The 22312-nt window shown below is 37.7% G+C and overlaps 1 protein-coding gene across 1 annotated transcript in view; it reads left to right on the plus strand.

Annotated features, from left to right (window-relative positions):
* Positions 1-810: 810 nt before the first annotated feature.
* Positions 811-22312, plus strand: part of mlt (tubulin folding cofactor E like protein mlt) — a 77865-nt gene continuing 56363 nt past the window's right edge. Inside the window, exon 1 of the mRNA XM_069826651.1 lies at positions 811-945. The gene's annotated coding sequence lies outside the window, so the exon portion shown is untranslated. The remainder of the gene's footprint in view (positions 946-22312) is intronic.

A 22312-nucleotide genomic window follows, 5' to 3' on the forward strand; every position in this document is an offset into this window, starting at 1 on the left:
TCATGTTCGAGGAAAAGTTTGAAAAAGTGAAACGTAGTTGAGCTTTTTTAATTTCCGAGAATTGAAAGAAAACATACCGCTCGTGTATCGTACATTATTTTGTGCGAAGATCGTTTATTACATACCTGAAAGAGGAATTTCTAATTAGTTGCAATGAAATCTCCATCTTTGTTTCTGTTCAATGACGGCAATTTTGGAAAACAAAAATATCTATCTTCAACATTGTTGCTTTAAAATGTTTTCTGTGTTTACTATACCCCAGCAGGCCGTGATATACGTCTGTCTTTTTTTCCCCCAGTCTATAAATGCGAACTTAAAACAAACGGCTTCCTTAATGTTACATGCATCACGAATGCAGTAACTTTAGTGGAGTTGTACAGTTTACTTAATTTTTGCAAATATTTAAAAACAATAATTAACAGTGCAATTTAGGTGGAATTGCAGTGGTAAGTTTCCCAATTTATAATTATTACTATATTAAACGTCTCTAAAAATAATATGTTAAAAGCCTAAAGCAGTAAAATCAATATGTCACTTAAGCGGTAAGAAGAGGGAAATTGTTATGTGTGTTAGATTGGGAATACTGAATGTGGAATTTTAGACTTACCGCGGGTTGGTTTTGTGCGGAAACCAAGCAAATACGCACGATCTCGCACAAAACATTTTTGTAAAGAATATGACTTCAACATACAGTTGGTATATAGAATGGTATGTAAATCCGGATCATACGTAACAATCTTATTCCTTTGTTGCAGGTTTCTATGGAAACGATACCAAGATTTGAGAGTCGGATCAAAATTTTCTTCGAACATGACGTCTATCAGGCCGTGAAATTTTCGTATCTATTTCTTATGAAGTAACATCGGAATGTGGCGGAAGAAATCAACTCGAGTCAAAGTCACTTTCAGGCTGTCGTCACGCTGCCTGATTGCCTAAAAATTTAAGGTATAGTGCAATAAATTTTATCTTAAAATAGAGCTAGTCGCTTGTCCGCATCTTTATGCACTGTAGTAATTCTTTCGAAACGCGTTTGGCGCTAGAGTATTTTATACCGATATATACACATTCTGACATTCCAGATTAAGTACTGTCTTGGCTGGGTTCACTCCGATGGGATGAAGTTTATTGCATGAGGGATTCAAATTTTAAAAGTGAATCTGATGAGAACGTTGGAATTTGTGACAAATCAAGCATAGTGAGGACAATTAAATTAATATTCCATTCATATTTCGAACATTGTGTCCTCAAACAGAATCGCTTCCTAATAAATCATGAATTATTTGATTTGACACTCTATATCTGACAGAGGTGCACTTCGTTCAGGCTTGCTGCTACAGGACAGGGGTTTGACATGGTGATATTGTCTGACGTCACATCAGTGGCGTTCATGGAATTAGTTCTCGAAAATGAATATGTCAAATTAAAATGTTGGAATTTTAGAATAGCAAATCAGTCTAGTAAGAACTTAGGACTATTTTAATATAATTTATATTCAAACAATCATCCAGACATTCATTCATTTAAACTTTCATTCTTACAAGCAATCATTCATTCGTTTATTCATTCAAGCATTCATTCTTATAAACATTCATTCTTCCAAAAAATCACCCAAACTTTCATTTTTCATATTTCTCAGCTTACATCTGTCCCATTTCTAAACCTTTTAGTTAGATTAAATATCATTTTCACAATACCTCTCTGAAGAAAAGAAAGGGAGGTGCTGTTAATAAAACCTTGAAGTTTATTATCATCATGTTATCTCAGAAAGATAGTGTCATTATTATTAGACAAGACTTAACAGCGAGGAAATTGCAGAAGAACGCTAGTTGCTCAAGATTCAAAGATATTTATACAGCCGACCAGTGGGAATCGATATCGAGGCTGGGTAAAAGGTGTGAGTTGCGTTACACTTTCTCTCTGGGCCGAGTGTTGCGAGCCCAACCGAAATAAAATGATCTCCAGTTTACTTAACTAACACAGGCTTGTGAAACATAATATTAATACATTGTGTATTACGATACCAACCAAACTCTACTCATTCATTTGTTTGCGTTTCCATAGCAGTTCTTTTTAGAATTTAGTCCCTTTAATTTTCCTACATTTCCACCGCCTTTTGTTTTTACCTATCATTATGAATTTGTTCTCGAAACGTGATATCATACGATATGCCTATGCTATAATAAATATTGTAATCTAAGGAAGACTTTTCGAAAAAATTACTGAGCAATGTTCATTTATAGTATCTTATTTAACTAGTATGAAATTTAGCCTAATGGGAAAAGTGCATGGATTTTATTTTTCGCGTAAAATATGAAATATATCTGAAAACATGATATACTTTATCTTTCTTGAAACCATTAATTACCTCCCACATATTCCGACTACTATTTGGGCTGCCTAAACAAAAATGAAGGGTTTTAGTCAGACACCCTGTAAGCACCTGCGATGGGTGAGTAGCCAGACCTTCAGTCTATCACGCAGGCGGTCCGGGTTCGAATCCCCTCTGACCTGGGATTTTGCGATGAAAAATACATAATGTTGTAGTGTTTTCTATATCGCAGTTCTACTGTTGGATGAGTGTTAGAGAAGGCCGTAAGATCTCAACTCCGACAGATTAAATAAACCATTATTATTATTATTATTATTATTATTATTATTATTCAGGATAACACAGAGGGTTTGGAATTGAACGGGTTACATCAGCTTCTTGTCTTGCGGATGACATGAATATGTTAGGAGAAAATCGACAAACGATTAGGGAAAACACGGAAATTCTAGTTGAAGCAAGTAAAGCGATAGGGTTGGAAGTAAATCCCGAAAAGACTAAGTATATGGTTATGTCTCGTGACCAGAATAGGCTATTGTACGAAATGGAACTATAAAAATTGGAGATTATCCTTCGAAGAGGTGGAAAAATTCAAATATCTTGGAGCAACAGTAACAAATATAAATGACTCTCGGGAGGAAATTAAACGCAGAATAAATATGGGAAATGCCTGTTATTATTCGGTTGAGAAGCTTTTGTCATCTAGTCTTCTGTCAAAAAATCTTAAAGTTAGAATTTATAAAACAGTTATATTACTGGTTGTTCGTTATGGTTGTGAAACTTGGACTCTCACTTTGAGAGAGTAACATAGATTAAGGGTGTTTGAGAATAAGGTGCTTAGGAAAATATTTGAGGCTAAGAGGGATGAAGTTACAGGAGAATGGAGAAAGTTACACAACACAGAACTGCACGCATTGTATTCTTCACCTGATATAATTAGGAACATTAAATCCAGACGTTTGAGATGGGCAGGGCGTGTAGCACGTATGGGCGAATCCAGAAATGCATATAGAGTATTAGTTGGGAGGCCGGAGGGGAAAAGACCTTTAGGGAGGCCGAGACGTAGATGGGAGGATAATATTAAAATGGATTTGAGGGAGGTAGCAATATTAGGCATCTACATTATTCCGTCAACTTTTCTCCATTTCGTTATCATTCCATAGCATTACCCGAACACCGGCTGTCGACGCACGGAGGGGGCTGGCCCAGGGATGAGTGGAGTTGCCTGCTGGAAATCTGGTACGCAGTGTAGTCAGCCGGTGTGGGTTTCGGATTAGCCCAATAGATCTTGAAAGGTCGCAGTGCTGAGTCATAGTGCCCTCTCCCGAAATTGCATTACATTCCTTTTCATTCCAGACACCTGTACACACATACATGTGTGCGTGTGTGGTTGCATGTAATTCCTTCGTATGCATGTGTTAGGTATGTGTGACATAACGACTTGACGTTGTAGGAGAGATGACGCATGAGGCTTCTTTATTCAAAGAATGGTTGCATGGAAAGAAAGCGACTTGACAACAATGTTACGAACATAGCTTCAAATGACATCAACAGCAATTTATGAATAAATGAAAGCAAAAGTGTTTTATTGCCTCTAGGATTATAATTAGTGTATTTTGTGTACAGATAAGATAATGAATTGTTATCTTATTTTGGAGCATAGCGAAAATATTTCATTTTGTCATTTTAATAATACTGTAGTTCAAGAAAAAAAATCATAAACTGCAACACGTTTCCTAACAATGGCTGAATTGTTACGAAACACGTCAGAACATATAACGAGATAGTGTGTGTCATCTTCTGTTTCATAGCCTTTGCCAATGACTCAAGGGGTTGCATTATTTTTACAGCATGAAAACGGTGCAAGATTAAAGGCCCATTCACAATGAAAATTAAACATAACCGTAACATAAACACAGAAGTTTGCGCCCAGGCTACCAAATGGGATCATTCACAATGATTCACATAAGCACTGACATAAACATTACCATAAGACGTTAACATGAAAGTTTGCAAACTCCAAACTTTCATGCTCATGCTTACGTGATTTGCAAACAGAACACAATCGTGGAGCGCTGAAGTATACGACAGAATATGAGGAAATGGCGTCGTTGTTATGTTTCCATGGTTACCAAGTATGTTTGCGGTTATGATTATGTTCCCATCGTGAATGATGGTATGACTTCTTGATTTTACCGTAACGTTTATATTCTTAAGTTAACGCTTACGTTATGTTTAATTTTCATTGTGAATGAGCCTTAAGAATGTTTGTATCTCATCACCATTAAGCCAAATTGAAATGAATTTATGCATGGATTATGTTAGTTCGTTTCTTATCAAGAACACAATATATTCATATTCGAGTAAAAGTTACTATACGGAGTGTTCTGAAAAAAGGTCACAATATTTGAGCCGTTCAGAGCAAAAGTGGTGTAAGTCAAAATTGGGTAATGAAGTTTAAAGTAAAAATTCTGTAAAATACAGCGCAAAGTAGCAATTAATATGTCCTTCTTGCTATCCACTGACTACTTATAATAATAATAATAATAATAATAATAATAGTCCGTGGCGCTACAGCCCGTGAAGGGCCTAGATCGACCAGCCGCCTGCTGGCCTCGCGTTCACATGCCGAAGCAGAGGTGGACGATCATCCAACCAGAATGGAGGTATCGTGTGGTTAGCACGATGATCCTCCCAGCCGTTATAGCTGGTATTCGCAACCGGATTTCGCTACCTATCGTAGCTCCCCAAGTGCGGGCACTGGTCCCATACACTGGCCGAAATTTCATGAGAAAATTTCTTCCCCCATGAGGACTCGAACCAGCGCGCATTCCGTAACGCGAGTCCTAGGCGGGATGCCTTAGACCACGACGCTACGGCGCGGGACACTGACTACTTATTGTATAGTTTAAATAAATTGAATATTAATTGCTACTTTGCGCTGTATTTTACAGAATGTTTACTTTAACCCTTTAACTATTATTCTTATTATTATTATTATTATTATTATTATTATTACTATTCTTATTTTTTATCATTATTATTATTATTATTATTATTATTATTACTATTATTATTACTACTACTATTCTTATTTATTATTATTATTATTATTATTATTATTATTATTATTAGTAGTAGTAGTAGTAGTAGTAGTAGTAGTCAAAGTATATGATTATGTCTCGTGACGGGAATATTGTACGAAATGTAAATGTAAATATTGGAGATTTATCCTTCGAAGAGGTGGAAAAATTCAAATATCTTGGAGCAACAATAACAAATATAAATGACACTCTGGAGGAAATTAAACGCAGAATAAATATGGGAAATGCCTGTTATTATTCGGTTGAGAAGCTCTTATCATCCAGTCTGCTGTCCAAAAATCTGAAAGTTAGAATTTATAAAACAGTTATATTACCGGTTCTTCTATATGGCTGTGAAACTTGGACTCTCACTCTGAGAGAGGAACATAGGTTAAGGGTGTTTGAGAATAAGGTGCTTAGGAAAATATTTGGGGCTAAGCGGGATGAAGTTACAGGAGAATGGAGAAAGTTACACAACACAGAACTGCACGCATTGTATTCTTCAACTGACATAATTAGGAACTTGAAATCCAGACGTTTGAGATGGGCAGGGCATGTAGCACGTATGGGCGAATCCAGAAATGCATATAGAGTGTTAGTTGGGAGACCGGAGGGAAAAAGACCTTTAGGGAGGCCAAGACGTAGATGGGAGGATAATATTAAAATGGATTTGAGGGAGGTGGGGTATGATGATAGAGACTGGCTTAATCTTGCACAGGATAGGGACCGATGGCGGGCTTATGTGAGGGCGGCAATGAACCTTCGGTTTCCTTAAAAGCCATTTGTAAGTAAGTAAGTAGTAGTAGTAGTAGTAGTAGTAGTAGTAGTAGTAGTAGTAGTAGTATTATCAATAATTGTCTTATTTTTTTATACTTTGTATGTCTCATTTATTTTGACCTGCTGTTCACATTTTATTATGCTTTTTCCTTTCTTTCTGTATCTTATATATTATGTCTGATTTCTACTTACTTGTTATTTAAATTTTATTATTATTATCTTATTCAGTTTTGTGTGTAAAATTGTAGTGTACTTTGTGAATTTGTAGTGTTTTTGTAACACAGTTTTACTCCTGGTTGAGTGTTAGAGAAGGCCGTATGGCCTTAACTCTGCCAGGTTAAATAAATTATTATTATTATTATTACTATTATTATTATTGGGCGGCCGGGTAGCTCAGTTGGTAGAGCAGCTGGCTAAGGACTGGAAGGTCCGGGGATCGATCCCAGGTGGTGACAGGATTTTTTCTCGTTGCCAAACTTTCAGAACGGCCCCGAGGTTCACTCAGCCTCCTATAAAATTGAGTACCGGGTCTTTCCCGGGGGTAAAAGGCGGTCAGAGCGTGGTGCCGACCACACCACCTCATTCTAGTGCCGAGGTCATGGAAAGCATGGGGCTCTACCTCCATGCCCCCCAAATGCCTTCATGGCATGTTACGGGGATACCTTTACCTTTTTTATTATTATTATTATTATTATTATTATTGTTATTATTATTATTATTATTATTATTATTATTATTATTACCTATTTTTGACTTACACCACTTCTGCTGTGAACGGATCATTTAGAGAGGAGGTAGTATGCATCAAAGCAGGAAATAAAAGTGCTACAAACACGGGTCGTAAAATTAATATCTTGTGAGAAATGAGCAAATGTTTACCATCAGTGTAAGAGCAGATATCTCCTATACTGTGAGGAAACAGAATGCAACCGTTTGTCACTCAGTGTTGCCAACACATAAATTGTATCCCCGTCAGTCTAACACCTGGAAATCCGACAGAATCCGTCAAAATAAAAAATACCAACTCATATCTATATACAAATAAAACGCAAATTTTAACATAACTTACTTACCAATCTTGATTAAAATAATAATAATTCCTCAACCTCTGACTTGATTACGAGGAAATCTGAAACAGGGATTCTTTAACATGGAACGACACAGGCAGGGCTGTTCAAAGAAAAAATGAAAATTCCTCAAAAATTAAACAATTAAAATGACAGAATCTAAAAAAAAAAGTCAAAAGACGATGTAAATCGTAATTTCCACCAGAAAACCCGTCACCCGTCAAAGCCATTCTTTCCCCGTCCGCTACGTAGAAATTCCGTCAGTTTTGACGGATTTTCCGTCCATTTCGCAACAATGTTGTCACTACGTATTAGTTTCGTATCTGTTCAATAGCAGATTTGTTTGTTTGTTAAGGGCTTCATGAAGAAATTTCGTCCATAATATATCAATATTTGGGGCAGCCTGTATGTAATCGAAACCCTAAGAACAGTGGCGGCTGATTGACTGAGGCAAGTGAGGCCGGGCCTCAGTCACTTGGCTTAACTGAAATCAAATTTTGTGTTTTTATATAATGTATTAGTTATTTGTATGAAGCATATATCGCTGTAGAAGCATTTGAAAACTTTGATGTATATAGACCTGTTTTGCAGTAAAATTTGTCCCTGAGGCCGAGATCGCTCGTGCCGGGTCTGGCTTGTGATGTATATAGACCTGTTTTGCAGTAAAATTTGCTCCTGAAGCCAGAATCGTTCGTGCCGGGTCTGGCTTAATGCATTTCATGTCCTTTCGCGGGCTTTGAGTTTACGCTTAAAACGTTGTAGCTGAGGCACAATTCGGCTGGCCTGGTCAGGTTTCACTCCTCCCATCCATGGGCCGGCCTCAAGGATAGAGTGGGGTGGGAATAGCAATGGTGACTTGTCTTCCTAACTAGGCCATAAATAACAAAATTCCAGCTCTTTGGCAGGCAGAAACCCACACGATTCTCTCCCCTTATGTCTCAGTTTATGACATAAGCGAGGGTGTTCTACTATTGTACTTCGTGTACAGTTATGTATTTTAGGAAAATATAAACAAAACAAATGAGAGAAATAATGCTGGTGCAGTTAATTCATTGTTAGAGTGTCCTTTTTCGAGAAGAAATCATATTGAAAGAAAGGATGTTTTAAATAAAGAGAGAGACTACCGAGATATCTACGACATCGCTGATATTTTTCTGACACATTCCTGGTATGGGCAACATAAATGCAAAATAAACTACTCTTGGCCTTGTTTGTTGCTGTCAAAGGAAAAAAATAAAAAGAAAAGAAAGAAAGGGGAATTTCAACACATAATATGGGTTGCGTCATCACACTGAAACAATCACTGAAACTTAGAGCATAACAGCTTATTTGGTGAGTGAAATTATTATTTTTCATTGATAATAATAAGAATAGACTAACAATAGTAATAATAATAATAATACAGTAATAATATTAATAATATAATAACAATAATAATTAATATCATAAACAAACATTTCCTATCGGAGGCACTTAAACTAGTTGCATCTGGCCTCACCGAGGATTTCGATCACTGGCCGCTACTGCCTAAAAACAAGAAAACAGTTTCAGAAAATGCTAAAGCAAAACAAGATGTCGGATGTCCCCTCGCCCGTTTCATGGTGTGGTCATAGGGGTCGAAGCCTTGAACACACAAAGGAGCGAGCATCCAACTGGACGTGGGTGCAGGACAATACACCATGACTCACTTCGGAGGGCCTTGAGAGCGGTCAAGATGAGCGGCAATGTGGACTGATTTTATTGCTCAAGCAACTGGGAATTGGGAAATGTGGCATTTGATACAATAGGGCAGTGTCAGGGAATGTGTGAAGGAAGGTCAAAGTCATTTCACTCCAGCAAACTGTGAACAAGTTCTTGGAACTACCTGTATTTCGAGTTTAGCTTCTCCCGCCGTAACTGAATGAAGAATTACACAACAAATCTTAGTTAGGATGACGTCAGCTACCCGCCAATCCAAAATACACGTTCGTATAATGAGACACGATAAACTAGGGTTAATTTTAACTGAAAACGAATTTCCGAGAAAATCACAATTATTTTTTTCAAAATGACAGTAATTTCTCTAATGGGAAATTATACATTTTCATCAGCTGCTTGTCTATGAGGATAACGTGAATATGTTAGGAGAAAATCCACAAACGATTAGGGAAAACACGGGAATTTTACTGGAAGCAAGTAAAGAGATAGGTTTGGAAGTAAATCCCGAAAAGACAAAGTATATGATTATGTCTCGTGAAGAGAATATTGTACGAAATAGAAATATAAAAATTAGAAATTTATCTTTTGAAGAGGTGGAGAAGTTCAAATATCTTGGACCAAGAGTAACAAATATAAATGATACTCGGGAGGACATTAAACGCAGAATAAATATGGGAAATGCCTGCTATTATTCGGTTGAGAAGCTTTTATCATCCAGTCTGCTGTCAAAAAATCTGAAAGTTAGAATTTATAAAACAGTTATATTACCGGTTGTTCTTTATGGTTGTGAAACTTGGACTCTCACTTTGACAGAGGAACATAGGTTAAGGGTGTTTGAGAATAAGGTGCTTAGGAAAATATTTGGGGCTAAGAGGGATGAAGTTACAGGAGAATGGAGAAAGTTACACAACGCAGAGCTGCACGCATTGTATTCTTCACCTGACATAATTAGGAACATTAAATCCAGACGTTTGAGATGGACAGGGCATGTAGCACATATGGGCGAATCCAGAAATACATATAGAGTGTTAGTTGGGAGGTCAGACGAAACTAGACCTTTGGGGAGGCCGAGATGTACATGGGAGGATAATATTAAAATGAATTTGAGGGAGGTGGGATATGATGATAGAGACTGGATTAATCTTGCTCAGGATAGGGACCGATGGCGGGCTTATGTGAGGGCGGCAATGAACCTCCGGATTCCTTAAAAGCCATTTCTAAGTAAGTAAATAAGCGTAGCTTATTGTCAGTGTTCTCTGAACATTTAATTAAAATTAGGTTGTACAGTTTATTTCAAAATTTTCAAAAGTTTGTTTAACGTGAAATGAGCAGTGTTCGTTCTTCGTTTCCTGATACAGTTAAACCACAAAATGAAATGGTAACTCATCTGTATTTTTGCTTACGAGTTCAAAAACTATGTAAGTGGAAATGACCTTTCACTTCCCTATTCAAAACAAGCCAGGTGAAGGGGTTGTTTAGAGCAACGCAACCTAATGTGCACTCCCTACTGATTGCAGAGTTGCATACATTCATAATTCACGTATGCTAGGTATTTTAAAATACACTTTTTCTGGAAAACTATTAAAAACACAGCAAAATGTATTTGACCTTTTTGTTGCTGTTTACTAAAGGAATCACCCACCAAAATTAATGACATATTTACGGTTCACCCTGTATAATCTAAAATTGACTCGTAAATTTTAAAATACAATAATTATGAAATCAGCATAGAAGACTGGCATATGCAGTGCTTGGGAAAAGTGATATGTCAGTTTCCACAAACCTTTTTTGATAATTTATTGACAACTTACACTGGTTTATGTAGATTTGATTTTTTTTCTGTATGAATTATTGTAATGGGAGGAATACTTACGTATTTTTTTCCAAGCGAGCAGATGTTCCGTAAGTTGTCAATAAATTTCTCAAAAAAGGTTTGTGGAAACTGATTGGTGTCACTCTTCCCGACCACTACAGATATTTATTTTTGTATTTTTGTATTTTATTGGGTTATTTTACGACGCTGTATCAACACCTAGGTTATTTAGCGTCTGAATGATATGAAGGTGATAATGCCGGTTAAGTGAGTCCGGGGTCCAACACCGAAAGTTACCCAGCATTTGCTCGTATTGGTTTGAGGGAAAACCCCGGAAAAATCTCAACCAGATAACTTGCCCCGACCGGGATTCGAACCCGGGCCACCTGGTTTCGCGATCAGACTCGCTGACCGTTACTTCACCACTACAGATATGATGTGCCAGAAATCGCCTTTTCGTTATAATGTATGCAAAAGAATGTAGCCTATATTACGTCAGATTCTCGAAATTTGCACACCATAATAATTTCTTTCTTGTGTAATAAGAAAGTGATACAGTGGAAGCGCGCTACCTGCCACGCGGCAAACAAGACAAATAAATCAAAATGGCCTGCGTCACACAATACGCGCAATGGATGCTGGGTCTCCTCAGTAGAGGTCGTGCAGATCCAGGCGGCTTGTTCCGGATAAGAAGGCGCTTCCGGATGATAGGGATGCTGGAGCAGCTGGCCTTGGATCGGGCCGGGCGGTGCAAGTCTGTAAGATCACGGCCACAGCTCAGCTGGCAAATCAACTTTTTTCGCAACATTTCCATACGTGTGCAGCACGCAGTTCTCTCGCCATGCCAGCTGCCATGCGTACATTACGTTTCTCTGTCAGCGTACTCTAATAATTGTTCAGCAAACTTATGACTTAGGATACAATACTCGCCAAAACTCTATGGTAATAAAGCGATTGCTTTGAGAACCAAGAAGTCAACAAGACCTGGTCCACAATAAACCGGGAACGGAAACGAAACGAGAACGAGAACGGAAAAATTGTTAATATTATACAGAGTGTTTCCGAGGTGGTGTTACAAACTTCCAGGGATGATGGCGAAGGGCACATGTATCAATTTGAGATAAGGAACCCTGGTCAAGAAATGACCGACTCGAAAGTTACAACCAAAAATAGTTGTGTGGAAATGAAATAATTTTATTCCTCTGTACACCTTATTTATGTGTATTTATCTGTACATCTTACACATACTGTATTCATCTGACGTTGTCTACTTGTCTACTTACAGTATTCCATTCAGTGCGCTGTCTGAGGGGTGGGGACAGGAAACTACACTAAAGCAATGCAGATAGCGTAATGTGTAACGGACATGGTCGGTCCTGATATGCATGTCTGTAGACAGCAGTGTATGTGTACAAGTTGCAGTGTCCAGTCGATCAGTCCTAGTGAAATGGAGTACACGAGAGCGGAATAAGCAGACCTGATTTTCGAATACGGATGAGCCAATGGGAACAGTAGACAAGCTCACAGATTGTATCGGGGCAAGTACCCACGTAGGAGACATCCGACCCATACCATCTTTCCACGACTGTTCCAAAAGTTAAGGGAAGGAGGGCACGTGGTGCCAAATTACAATTCCATTTCCACACAACTATTTTTGCTTATAACTTTCGACTCAGTAATTTCCGGATCATGGTTCCTTATCTCAAATTGATACATGTGCTCTTCGCCATCATCCCTGAAAGTTTGTAACACCACCTCGGAAACACACTGTATATTTAAATGTGAGCATTCACAATTAACGAGAAGCTTGCCGGAGCCCGGGAACGGGAACGTGAAAGTTGGCGAAGTTTTAACTTTGTCGTTCTCGTTTCCGATCACAGCTTATTAAATTCACTCTGTTATTATGAAGCTATTTTGGACGTCGTATATTTTGCAGCAAGGAGGCTGTGACATAATATCTTCTTCATCCATCGTTTCTAATCCAGAAATTCAGTAAAATCACTTTCAATATATGCTACGTATACTGGGTGTTCATTTCAAAGTGTGTCATGACGTCACTGTTGATGAGTCAGCGATTTGAAGCGAGTTTCAGCTTTTGTGTCTGAGAAGTTGCCTATTAATCAAGGCGTTCAATCTGAACTTGAGAACGTGTACGGTATAACTTGAACGTCGTAGCAACAGATGGCGGTCTGTAAAGTCTGTGTGCTACCATAACCTCTTTCAAGCTGTGTTTTGCGCGGGCAAGTCGTACGCAGGGTATTTATCATCGATTGCGTACGGCAACATTCCACAACACAAATCAAATATTCCGTGTCCATGTTGACCGTCCAAGTTAATGTCAACAAATACGTAAGTAATCGTCTTAACCCTCTCCACATATCCCGACAGTAAGAAAAAACTCACCTCAGTACATGTTTCGAAACAGTTCACATTCCTGCCACTACCGGCGTTACCGTACGTATCGGTAAGTACTCTTCAGAATGAACGCCGTGCTTGCTAGGCAACTTCTCTGGCAGATATGTAATACACCTCTGCGGAAGTGTAGGAAGATTGAATTCTCTAGGCTCATCGACTAGCCACGTGACGGCATACAGCGAGCCATGGCACACTTTGAACTGGACACCCAGTATATGTGACATGACTACCACGTGAATTGAATTCTTAAATATTTTGTGCTATAAATTTTGCAGTTCGTTAACCTAGGGTTACCATGAGAAGAAATTCTATAGGAGGACATGGAATCTAAAATAAGAGGACATTGCTGAAAAAGGAGGACTTTTTAAAAATTGGTATGAATAAAATTAAAGATGAAAACAATGGCTCACTTTAGTTCCCTCACTGGTTGCTGGATCAGTATTCCATCTGTACCCTACTTATCGGTGGAGCCCACTTTGTACACAAGAGCCTGAAGAGACAAACTTCTATCTTGTACCAAATAACTATGGAACTGTTCACAGGACATGTCCTTGAAGTTGTAGTTCACCATGATGATACTTCTGACTGTCTCCGTTAGCATGCGATTTCGTTTTTTTTGTCCATTGAGCAGATATCAGGGAAAATACTCTCTCACCACTTCCATTGTGACTTGGGATAAATAAATAGAATTGACATATTTTTATGCTCGACCATGCCGAAATGTAATTAATTTATACACCTGGTAGCAGTCCTTTAATGCATATCATTAAAGTACACCTACTCATTAAAGTACAGGTCTTCAGCCAATCACAAGTCAGCTTTGTACCGTTATATCGATTATTCTCGGATATGCAATCGACAGACAATTAGCGAAAAGTCACGGAGGCTGGAAATCCAATACTGTCGCAGAAGGTTATGTTCTGTTACTATAATAATTAGCGTTAATTGTAAATAATATTCAAATAAATTCAATTTGTCATCTCGTTTTTCAGTTCTAAATCAATTTCCAGGTTATATCAGACTAATGTTCATTCTTATTCTGTGCCAAGGTCAATGACATTCGGCCTCGGAAAAAATCAATACTTTCGCGTCTGCGCACATCTCACAATTCAGGTCAGTTCGCACATAACCATAAAATACCTAATTTTCAATACTTTCAAGTTAGAAATATGGTCGAGCATAAAAAGTCGTATGAAACTTGCCTATAATGGTAATTAAGACGCTCGTATGAAAATTATGAAACTCGCTTGCGCTCGTTTCATAAACAATCATACTTGCGTCTTAATTACTACCATTATAGGTGCGTTGTATAATGTACTATTAAGATATATATATGATATGCGTAAATCACTTCGTGATTTAAGACGGCGCTTATTCCGTCGGATCCCGGCCAACTAGTCACTCATATCGAGTGCACCTCAGCACATGTGTGGACTTCGGTCCTGCGTTCATAGACATCTATGACGTAGTGGAGAGGGCGGCCACTAGAGGGAACCCAAGAGTTGGAGCTTAATCTGAGACAATTCTAACCGGCGTCGGAGTTGTATCCGGTGTGGCTTAGTGGATAAAGCATCAGCACGTAGAGCTGAAAACCCGGGTTCAAATCCCGGCGCCGGAGAGAATTTTTCTCCGTTCCATTACTCTTTCATCGTACTATTAAGAGTTCTGAGAAAGTTTCAATGCTCGCAGAACTATTGGAATTGAAGAATTTGCACCATTGTTTATCTAAACTTAAATATTTGTCCAAATTAACTTGAGTGGCATATCTTTGTACAATGCAGAATAAAATTGATAAAATTGCTTAGAATTATGAATAGTGACATTTTTAGTTTGTAAGTATTCAATGTATGTCAATAGGTCATCGTATTTTATGTTTTTTATGTGTTCCAGCTTCAACCATTGAAAGCAGTTAAATTATTTCATAGCTTTTCACCATTTATTTAGATATTCTGTGCATAATATCGCACATTATTTAATATTCACATTAATTCTAGTTGAAATGCGAAATGCCGGACTTTTCAATTTTTTTAAATGCCTGCCGGACAGGATAAAATGGTTAAAAAAGATGACATGCCCTCCTTTTGCCGAACGGATGGTAACTCTAGTTAACCTGTGTTTATGTTGGCTGGCTTGTACTCAGAGAACGCCATTAGTCAATTATACACAAATAACGTCAGAATGCGTGATATCGACTTTACATATCGTTATTAACTTACATATCGATATGCATTATCGTTTCCGTTCTCGGTTGTGAATAAAAAATATTCACGTTCACGTTCTCCGCTTCCCGTTCCCGTTCTGGTCCTAGTTCCCGGTTTATTGTGGACCAGTCTTAAGACGTCATTGATGTCTTGCAGCCATCCCCTTACGTGCACCCTGCAAGCGACATGACAATCGATTTCCCCATTAATCGAGTCTAATGTTGGCTCGTAATTCTCAAGAAAGTAAGCGCGGGATAGGTCAGAGGGCTCGAACAACTAATGATACTCATCTGCTGTGACATCCCCATTGGACCAAGTCCATGAGCACACCCACCGGTGCGTAATTGTTGCATCTGGCGTTGATCATCGGATGCGTGGGGAAATTCGTAGTGGCATTGCGGCCTTGACATATGCTTCGATTCATTCCGCGGGCGATAGCAAATGCAGCATAGCGGGCTTTCATTTCAAAACTTTCCAGTCTAAATAACTATTTATTTCAATTAAATTTAATTAAAAAAAATAAGTCAATTTAGATTTTGAGGGGGATGTTTAAAACCAGCGTTAATTGCATTTTACGTTTTACCCCTCGTTCTCTTTTGAAATTTCAAATGGCACCCCCATACATTGTGGACTAAAGTCGCTTTCCCCAAACACTTCCTTATTATTTAACTAGCCTTACCCGTGCGCTCCGCTGCACCCGTTAGAAATAAATATAAAGTAATTACATAATTAAAATAGGACGTTTGATCCAGGGAACATTCGTGTTTGATAGAAGGATAAATCGTTTAATATGTTACTTAATTTAAATTGCATCCAAATAATTAAAATGTCATCATTTTGTTCCAGAGACACTCATTTGGTGCAATGACAATTCCTTTAACCTGTTTCTTAATTTTTATTACATGCAACCATAGTTTAATGAAGATTGACATAATTTAGATTTAATGTGTATATTTTATTTTACTTGTTATAGGTTTCCATTGAATTATGGTAATAACTTAATTTTAACCCTTGTTTTCTACGTATTCAGTAAATGGCGCTTGGCCCACTATGGTTGTGAACCCTTCAAATAACTTAAATTATATTATATAATATTACATATTATATTATATTATATTATATTATATTATATTATATTATATTATATTATATCAGAAGTTACTGTAATAACATTATAGCATTATGTCCATCTAGAGAAACTACACTTTCTAATGGTGAAATAATAATTAATTATACAAATCGGTTAATTTAGCTTCCGATATTACTTCATACAAACACAGAAACATTCTCTGTAGGCTATCTTTCATAGCTTTCGATTGTTGCTGTCCAAGGTCCCTTATAGACGAAGTCATTTGTTTTTTAATTCATTACACGGCCTTAGATGGCAGTTATTTTAATTTTAAAACTCATTTATCTCATTAAATATCAGTCCTATCAAAATTTTTCGAGGAATAAAACTTATCGCAAATTATTTTTAAAGAAACTTTTGTAATGTAACATTTTTCACTAAAATCAATAATAAGCGAGATATTTCGATTTATTTAATTCAGGCCCCCTTATAACCCCCCTTTTAAATAATGTATTTTGAATGCCATATAGCCTAACATCTAAGTTACAACGAACTTAATTTATATTCCAATTTTCATCGAAATCCGTTCAGCCATTGTCGCGTGAAAAGGTAACAAACATACAGACAGACAGACAGACAGACATACAAACAAAAATTTCTAAAAAGCGATTTTCGGTTTCAGGGTGGTTAATTATATATGTTAGGACCAATTATTTTTGGAAAATCGAAAATTATCAGAAAAATTTTGGCTACAGATTTATTATTAGTATAGATTTATTGGTCTGACCCAATATTTTGGGTTTGCCCTGCGACACAGAATAGCTCAAAATAAAATTTAAAATTAAAAATTATATAAACAGGCTTCAGACAAAATTGATTAAGACATAAGAAAAAAATAGAACCAAATATAATTTAAAGATGCTGACGAAATATCGCTACAGAAAATTTTATTATGGTGGTGACATCTTGAAGATCTCTCGTCAGCTTGTATTTTTCCCTCCACTTTAGAAAGGTTTTCGGAATGGTGCCTCTCACTCCGAAGAAGAGACCGGTAACTGTGATTTTTTCAATGTTGTATTTCGCCGATAGGTACTGAATCGTGGGCTCGTAGATTTTCTTTTTCTCTTCGTTCACTTCAGATGGTTGAGTAGCTGAGATTTCATATATGATTGTAGGATCAATTATTTCGGCTGACTTTATTTCTAATTATAGCTATGATATCGATCCTACGATTGCTTCCACCATCAGCAATACTGTGAACTTCCTCGTGAACGTCTAGATTTTTGGATCGAAGTGCATCTGCGATCATAGAGCGTATGATTTAATTATATTCAGTTTACAATAAAACAAAATAACAACAATAACAAGACATGACGTCGGAAAAACAGTTGACGCACGAACATGGTTGTCAACCCACCACTTATTTACACTAGCTATTCGTTTATTCAAGTTATGCCATCTGTATATGTGTACAAGAACGAATATTGGGGAAAAACAACTTTTGACTCATCTTGTATATTTAAATTAGAAAGAGTATTCAATTGTTTATACACCTCATTCATTTGTTCTGACATCGCTTGAATTCTATCGTCGTCTGGCGTGTGTCATAATTTATGTGATACGCCATTTGAAAGAGCAAAAAGCACAGAATAAATTTGAAAAATAAAAAATAATTTCCCGTCCAAATTCCGTAAAATTATAAAGAGTGTGCATTAAAATTGAAAGCTCTATACCCCTTCTCACAAAATCTTACTTTGCCTACTTACAAATGGCTTTTAAGGAACCCGGAGGTTCATTGCCGCCCTCACATAAGCCCGCCATCGCTCCCTATCCTGAGCAAGATTAATCCAGTCTCTACCATCATATCTCACCTCCCTCAAATCCATTTTAATATCACTCTCTCATCTACGTCTTGGCCTCCCTCCGGCCTCCCAACTAACACTCTATATGCATTTCTGGATTCGCCCATACGTGCTACATGCCCTGCCCATCTCAAACGTCTGGATTTAATGTTCCTAATTATGTCAGGTGAAGAATACAATGCGTGCAGCTCTGCGTTGTGTAACTTTCTCCATTCTCCTGTAACTTCATCCCGCTTAGCCCCAAATATTTTCCTAAGCACCTTATTCTGGAAGACCCTTAGCCTCTGTTCCTCTGTCAAAGTGAGAGTTCAAGTTTCACAAAACAACCGGTAATATAACTGTAAAAAAACTCATAAAATCTAAAAATTAAAGTCTGTACAATTTTAGTATAATCGTTTCTAATATGCCATTTTAAAGAAGCAAAACGAAACAATAATAAATTAGAAAAGTAAAAAAAAAAAAAAAATCAAATTTTTCACCCAAAATGCAGTTTTGTGTTCCCTTAACGAAATTCAACGTGAGTGAGAAACGGTCGATAGTTTTGCCACAGTCTAATATACACAGTCACGAAGCTCAATACGTAGTAAATATGCAAACATTAGGTAGTTGCTCACCACTAGGATCGCTAATATCGGCTCATTACAGGCAATACAAAATAGTACCGGCACAGCAGGGGCGTATTTTGCGGGCTACCGGTGGTAGCCCAAGGAAATTACAAAAGAAAAAGTTTATAATAAAACATCATCATCATCATCCTTCACGAATTAGGCCTCTGTAGACCTGTTTCGGCCCCATCTAGCAGTCTTCTTAAAGGTCTTCCTGGTCGACGATGTCCTCTAGGTTGAAGCAGGAATTAGGAGAGGGAGAGACCGATTTATTAGCGAAGTGATATCTCCATATTTTTATTACATGTATTCGCGGGGATGTTCTGGCGACTTCGTTAGAATTAGCTTCCCACACAGGTGTTTCGTCACTTGTCAGCATCGGACAGATTTAGGGCCACCTTGTGCGTGATTGTATATAGACACTCGGCGATGCGTAAAAGCCGAAGTTGGACTGGACCCGTGGGAAAAATATTGCAAGCTTGGGTTTTCCAAAGAACGGGGTTCTCCAAAATCGACAAACTAATTAGATGTTATGGGAAATCCAAAGTCTAAATTTAGAGATGACATATTTCGCGCCCAATAAGAAGAGATCTTGGTCCAGCTTATGAGGTCACTTTGGACCAATAGGGAATAGATTTTAGGCCGGTTAAGTGACGTAGTTTTTAACCAATAGGATAGTTAGTTTTAGCGTAGGATAGGTTTTTATAAATAAGGGTGACGGGGAGCGGACACGATCACAACTTCTCATCGTGTCGGCGGCCCTACATACAGGGCACAATCACAACATCTCATCGTGTCGGCGGCCCTACATACAGGGCACAATCACAACATCTCATCGTGTCGGCGGCCCTACATACAGGGCACAAACACAACTTCTTATCGTGTCGGCGGCCCTACATACAGGGCGCAATAACCACTTCGTTTTGTGTCGACAGGACTACGACTTCTTTTCGTGTCGACGGCACGACACACTGAGTTTTTTTTGGTGTCGGCGGCCCAACTTAATAGTCTTCCTTCCGGCGAAGACTCGATAGATAGAACGTTGTCATCGGCGAGACTACTCGTCAACGTTTAGGAGCTTCGATGATAGTGTCCTGGGCATAGTATTGAATTTACAGTATCGGATAGAGCTTATTTAGAGCTGCCATAGAGTCGATACAGAAGTGCGACCAACGATTGAATTATAAGTCAGCCGGAAATACATACTCTAGGGTTTACCAAGTGAATACGACAATAAACTTATAGTTTTGGAGTTTACACTGCCTTTTATATAAGCAGCCGGCTTGGTATTATTCCCGACATCATCCTACACCACAACCGTACCTCGGCTACCCTGAGTGAATCTCACGCAACACCGAGATGCACCCACCCTCAAATGGCTTCCAACGTGGGGCCAAATTAACCACCCACCCTCAAATGGCGCCCAACGTGGAACCTCAATCACCACCACATCACCCTCAAATGGCGCCCAACGTGGGGCCACAATAACCATATCACTCCACCCTCAAGGTTTATATTGCATCATAATTTTTGGGATTCTTGAATTTTCCATTCTTCTTACATGATCCTGCCAATTGAATTTGTATCTGCTGATTTTTTCTTCTACTGACTCTACTTCTAATTGTTCTAGTAACCTATCTTAGGGAAAATTACATTACTTTCAAACCTCAAACAAGCAGTATAAGGACAGATAATAATATAACATAATGTAATAATTTTGTATTATTAGTTTTACCATAGTAATTAAAATTAAAGTAATTGTTAGATATATTTTGTGTAATAATAGGGTCAGCGGTAGCCCAAACCCTTTAAGCAGTATACGCCACTGCGGCACAGTCTATTGTTTCTAGAACCCTCAAAACTCAAGCTTCGTGACTGTATATAGTAGACTGTGGTTTTGTCTTGAGTCTCTGTACCTGCCGTAAATCTGTACAAGACACCAACCATCAGTGAAGGAAGTTGTGATAAGGATTTTATCCCCGTTTAAAATCAATCGCTCTCATCCGGGTTTGAACCGAAGAATCTGGGTTCCAGCGACTAGCATGTAGCCACCAGACAACTGTGCACTCGTGTATAGCGAGTGCCATAAATAAGTTTCCAGATTGTGATTCATTAGCTGTCACGATAAAGGCTAGATTAGAAAATGGCTGGCTACATCCACTCAGATGATCTGGCGACGGAGTAAGATAAATGGTGCCATCTCTCATGGCTGCAATCGTTCGCTACAAGTCGGATAATTAATTTACATGCCGCGGAACTGCAGTCAAGGCTAAACAAGACAAGCGATATGAATATTTAGATACGTCAGACTAATCCACTCCAAGGCATCGCTTCATTACACCACTATCTTAAGATCACTGCTGAAAACAATTTTGTGCGAGATCGTGCGTATTTGCTTGGTTTCCGCACAAAACCAATCCGCGGAAAGTCTAAAATTCCACATTCAGTATTCCCAACCTAACACACATAACAATTTCCCTCTTCTTACCGCTTAAGTGACATATTGATTTTACTGCTTTAGGCTTTTAACATATTATTTTTAGAGACGTTCAATATAGTAATAATTATAAATTGGAAACTTACCACTGCAATTTCACCTAAATTGCACTGTTAATTATTGTTTTTAAATATTTGCAAAAATTAAGTAAACTCTACAACTCCACTAAAGTTACTGCATTCGTGATTAAAGTAACATTAAGGAAGCCGTGAAAAAATCAACAAGATTCCAGACTCACCATAGACTGGGGGGAAAAAAAAGACAGATGTATATCACGGCCTGCTGGAGTATAGTAAACACAGAAAACATTTTAAAGCAACAATGTTGAAGGTAGATATTTTTGTTTTGCAAATTTGCCGTCATTGAACAGAAACCAAGATGGAGATTTCATTGCAACTAATTAGAAATTCCTCTTTCAGGTATGTAATAAACGATCTTCGCATAAAATAATGTACGATACACGAGCGGTATGTTTTCTTTCAATTCTCGGAAATTAAAAAAGCTCAACTACGTTTCGCTTTTTCAAACTTTTCCTCGAACATGAAAACTTCAACATATCGCTCTTGTAGCGCATATTACTATTGTTATTGTACTCTTTGTTTTATTACATTCATACACACTTTACCTTTATAGGTTGTACACGTTTCACAACAGCTCAGTTCACGTTGCGTATAATATTATTGTTCATAGTTTATTTTCTTGATCTAGCAATCAAAATACATTCATAAATGAAATGATTTAATACGTACACAAATAAGAACATTAACTTCTGTTTATAAATTGTAGGTTCTAAATGATATATGTAACTAATTTATATAAGGTAGTTATATGCATATTGTAAACTTTTCTAATATTATCGACATTTAAATGTCGAAAGCCACTACTAGTTTATTATAAAC

Source organism: Periplaneta americana, chromosome 1, assembly GCF_040183065.1.
Source record: "Periplaneta americana isolate PAMFEO1 chromosome 1, P.americana_PAMFEO1_priV1, whole genome shotgun sequence".
Taxonomy (NCBI): domain Eukaryota; kingdom Metazoa; phylum Arthropoda; class Insecta; order Blattodea; family Blattidae; genus Periplaneta; species Periplaneta americana.